At 40.9% G+C, this 5,045-nt stretch overlaps 1 pseudogene; it reads left to right on the top strand.

The window, feature by feature from the left end:
* Positions 1-634: 634 nt before the first annotated feature.
* On the top strand, positions 635-4,361 carry LOC149190094 (phytyl ester synthase 1, chloroplastic pseudogene; annotated as a pseudogene).
* Positions 4,362-5,045: the final 684 nt, after the last annotated feature.

Raw genomic sequence — 5,045 nt, 5'->3', positions numbered from 1 at the left:
AGAAATACATCCGACTGCAATACTAAGTGTTGTTGCTGGTCTAACCCCTTGGTCTGACCACAATCAAAGTCCACGTAACATGTATCAATGCCAGATGGCAAAACAAGCTATGGGTTTCGCTTCTCAATCTGTACAAGACCGCCAGTGCCAAACCTTAGGGTTTCAAATATGATCATGTAACTGTTAATTAACGATGCTCAATTCGACATTCATGTCATCGCACCAAAGCGCCATTGATATTTGTACATGAGTCCATTAGCATCGAGAATAATTGTGAATATGGAAGTATGAATGTAGAAGAACCTACAACTGAGACAACAGAGGGATTGCGTTCAAGGGTGTCAAGCCTTGTTTCCAGGAAGAACAAAAACATTCAAGTGACAGAGATAAAAGGGGCTGGGGACATCTGGAAAGAGCAGTCTTTGCCGTTTCTCATTCAACAAAAGCCGCAGATGCCTGAAAGCGTAGATTCATGTGTTAGTTTCATCGGTATTGCACCATGCTCAACAGATATGCCCATCATTATTGGATAAGAAAGATTCTGTGTTCTGGCAATTGAATTGTCCGACATTCAATTCAATATATGCGGTGGATTTACTCCAGATTAGCAAAATCTTTTCCTAATTTTGGTAAAATGGCCAACGCATTGCAAGATGGCAAGATTTGGGGAGCAGTTGCAAAATGGCATACACGATTAGATTGCCTATATCTTCAGATTGACACCTGTGAACGCTACTTGTGAAAGGATGCGTTATTCCATCTCAGCAGCGCCGATCGTTTTTTTTTTTAGTTTTATATATTAATAATGATAAAACAAATCGCTGATTTTGGGTCGATTTGTTTTTCCTTAGCAACATGTATTTATTATATTAAAAAATTTATTTGTCAAAAAAAAAAAAAAGAAACGGAGAGAGAGGAGGAGAAAATTCTGAGTGCTGGAGGAGAACTGAGCTCCATTGTACAGTCTTTGACAGAGGGATTTTTAATGAAAATTTCACAGCTCTGACTTCTGAGATTCATGTGGTATGTTAATTTAGCATAGGTGTTTCTTGTGTTTCATATGTAATCTGTTATGTTCCATTTCACTACATGATCATATCTAATTGAACAAATGAAGTGTTAAAGTGAGAATTCATGCCTACCATGCTCCGCTTTTAAGTTTGTTCAATTCAATGTTTTCTTCTGTTTAAGGAGGATTCAAAGTTATTGTTTGCCCTCCTTAGCTCCTCACCTGTCTTGCCATCCCATTTAAATCTAGATTTGATGCTAAATTTCTTGCCTACCTTGCCTCAGTCGATAGTCTGTGTTGTTCATTCTACTCTCTGTTCAAGCTGTGATTTTGCCCATGCAGCCCAGAAAAACCTCGTCATTTAATGAAAAACCCCATCATTTTATTAAAAACCCCAAATCAATCTTTCTAATCAGTTTACTAGCCTAATATCAGTGTTACCTTTGTTGGTCGTCTCATCCCATTGAAGATCTACCGAGATTGACCGGAGAGAGCCTTCTCCTGCCCCGTAGGGCTAGCTACGAGGCTAAATGGTTTGATGTAGCCTTGAGATTTACCTTTCTCAGCCTGAGGTGAAATTTCAAGCGCTAACATACTGGCGACCATACTGGGGAGAACATCTGATCTTTTGCTCATTGACGTGTTATTTCATAGGTCTTAGACGGAGCCTGAAGTTATGCCAGGTAGCCTTCGAAAACGCTCTTGTTTTACATCAGCGTTAGTAGATAAACGCTGCTTCAGTCAATCTCCGTGAGCTTGTGAAAACAACACTGCGATTGCATTTCACCCCAGTACATGTATCAAATTCAGATCTGATGCTGATGGTGGACAGCAGTCAGATACACATGCAGGCTGAACCATTCACCTGGCGACTCCAACTCGACCCAGACATTCCAATGCATGCTGATATGTTCATACAATGGTAGGGTATGTGGCAGACCCTGCACTTTGTGAAGCTCTAAACGGAGTTCGAGAGTGGTTAGTAGATACTGAAATTAATGAAGAATTTTTCAATATTTTCCTTCAATGTTTGAAATCTCCGAAGCTTCATCTTGAAAGCAAAACTAGATTTTTTGAGTTAGTTGTTGAAAGAGTTGAAAATGAGATTCAGTATCTCGATGAGCAGATTCAGTCATATGATTTCCAAGACCCTAAAAAGTTCTTGGAAATCCTTCCTCCTTCGCAACAAGAAATCGTAGACTTGCCTATAGATGTTTACATTGACAATGTGCAGCTGGAAGTATGTGTTGCAGAGTTGGGGCAGCCACCAGAGTCCGGCTTCTGTGATCCTATTGCGGCATATATGGACATATTTTTCAGTTTGATTGACAGATCAGGCTGTCTTTTCCATGACCAGGCTCAGTACGTGCATGAAGGGCTGCCAGCAACTGCATCTGTGACCTGGTGGCAGCATTCTCGAGCGGCATTATTTTCAGGTTTACTCGAATGTTTAATATGGAATTTTAGCATTACCTGATCTATTGTTTGTACAACAGATTAGAGTAGGTTTTGTAAATAAATAAGCAACCATAAGGGCAGCATCTTGTTTTAGTTTGCTTGAAGTTTGTTTCAGTTCAGTTTTAGTGTGAAAATTGAGTCAAGAGTTGTGTTGATGATGACTCCATTGCCCAATGGGTGGAGGCACTGTCTACTCTCCCAAAGTTCTGCGGTTCTTGGCACCTCCACAGAGCGGCAGCTGCCATCCCAAGTGGAGCCGATGTTAGACTCCGTCTCATGTCAGAGATTGATTCTTCTTCAAAACCCTGTTTTGAAGAAGAAATCATTAATGTGTTGTTTTAGATTATGTAATTTATCTCCAGCTCTTCAAAAGGGAGCAGCTTCCTCAGCTCCTATCTCTGCAAAAGCACAAACACAATTCAAAGCATCATCAGCAATCAAAGTCTGGCAATTTAATGATCAAATCAACAATGCCTTCCGCTCCTTCATCCATTACTCGTACACGACAAGCTTTGAATCTTTCCAAGATCAGTTTACTTCAAGCAAAGATGGCGAATCTAGTAGCAGAGGCTGCCTTGAATGAGCAACCAAAAATCTCCAAGTGTGTTGGATGAAGTTAGAGAGGGATCGCGTGGGAAAGAGAATTCTTCTGGAAAATTGATGCTGGAAAATTGATGTTGCGGGTCCAGATCTTGATCAAATATTCATAGCCTCATATACCCTTGCATAGATGGAACCGGTTTGGGAATGGCATCGCATCATCAGTCTCTTGGAGAATTGTTTGAGGTCCTATGCCTGCATATTCCATCAATGGATCGCACATCCTTTGAAGGAGTTTTGACCTTTGTTGAGGAAACATTGAAAAGGGAGTTTAGACGTGCACCCTCAAGACCAATTTATTTAGTTGGAGAATCTTTGGGTGAGGCTCTTGCTGCAAATAATCCTGATATAAATCTTGTCCTGGTCTTGGTGAATCCTGCAACTTGCTTCAGCAAATCGCCTCTTCGCCCTTGGTTTTCTTTGATGGAAATTTTGATTGAGGAGTTTTACTCAATTATCCCTTTTACACAAGAAGCATTCTGGTCATTGGTGAAAACAATACCACGAGAATCCTTACTGTGGAAGTTCAGAATGTTTCAATCAGCAGAGATCTGTACAAATCTTAGATTGCATGCAGTAAAGCATAATGTGCTATTGATGGTGAGTGGGAAGGATGAGTTTCTTCCAAGCAGGGAGGAGGCACTTCGGCTCAAAAGTGTTTTGAAAAACTGCAAGATCCGGTATTTCAAAGACAGTGGTCATACTCTTTTATTGGAAGAAGACATTTCTTTATCAACAATAATGAAGGGCGTTTCGCTTTACCGCCACTCGCGAGCACATGATTGTATTTCTGATTTTGTACCTCCAACTCTAGAAGAATGGGAAAAAAGCTATAAAGAAGATAATGAGAATGCTAACCAGCCCAGTTATGTTTTCTACAAATCAACATGGGAAAATTGTTAAAGGACTTTCAGGACTTCCCCAAGAAGGACCTGTTTTGTTTGTAGGAATACACTTGTTGTTTGGACTTGAGACTGGTGTCCTTGTTTCAGAGTTGTTTAAGCAACAGAATATATTGGTTCGTGGAATAGCACACCCGGTGGCGATGGGTGACTTTATGGAAGAAGTGTTGCAAGGACCACATTTATTTGATCTATTAAGATTACATGGTGCAGTGCCCGTTTCAGGAAAGAATTTACTGAGGCTTTTATCATCCAACTCCTTTATTCTTTTGTACCCTGGAGGTGCTCGTGAAGCCCTACATCGGAAGGGTGAGCAATGCAAGCTCTTTCGGCCTGAGAAGGCAGAGTTTGTTCGAATGGCAGCACGATTTGAGGCCACTATTTTGTTTTGACAGCATCTTTCGATGACATTGATGCAAGCATGTATGATGGGTTGATAGTTCCTGGGGGAAGGGCATCCGAGTACTCTGTCGTGGGCAATTGATTCTTGCTGGTGCAGGTATATTGAAAGAGAAAACATGTACTGCGTATCCAGTTGTAAAGCTTGATATATTGCTTTCTGGCGGTGAATGGTCAGAGCCAGAACCTATAACTACGTGTTTCAGAGATGGGAATTTAGTGACAGCAGCAGCTTGGCCTGCACACCCACAATTTATCTCTCAGATCATGGCATCATTGGGAATTAAAGTCTCGCTTTGAGGAGTTGTGCGCATTGTCTGTAAACTCAATTTCTACTCCGTGTGTATAAAAGCTACTATGCTGTAGAGGACCACTAGATATAATAAGCTGCAGTTGCAGTGTAAGTTGATGTCTTCATTAAGTTAACATAAAATAAAAGGATCAACAGGCAATCAAATGAAAGTGGCTCAAAATATCAATCGGTCTCTTTCAGCCCTGGGGGATGTTATTAGTGCACTGGCTTCTGAAGGGCGGCATACAGAAATCACAAGCTCACGATGCTTATGAGTGATGCACTTGATGGCAATGCCAAAACATTAATGTTTGCAAATATATCCCCAGCGGAATCCATTATGGATGAGACCCATAATTTTCTTTCATATGCTACCCGAGTTCGC

Source organism: Pinus tabuliformis, chromosome 3_1, assembly GCF_031772625.1.
Source record: "Pinus tabuliformis cultivar Carrire ecotype Pingquan chromosome 3_1, CPIR1, whole genome shotgun sequence".
NCBI classification, from domain to species: Eukaryota; Viridiplantae; Streptophyta; class Pinopsida; order Pinales; family Pinaceae; genus Pinus; species Pinus tabuliformis.
The sequence above is the reverse complement of the archived record's forward strand: the minus strand, read 5'-3'. Positions and strand labels throughout refer to the sequence as shown.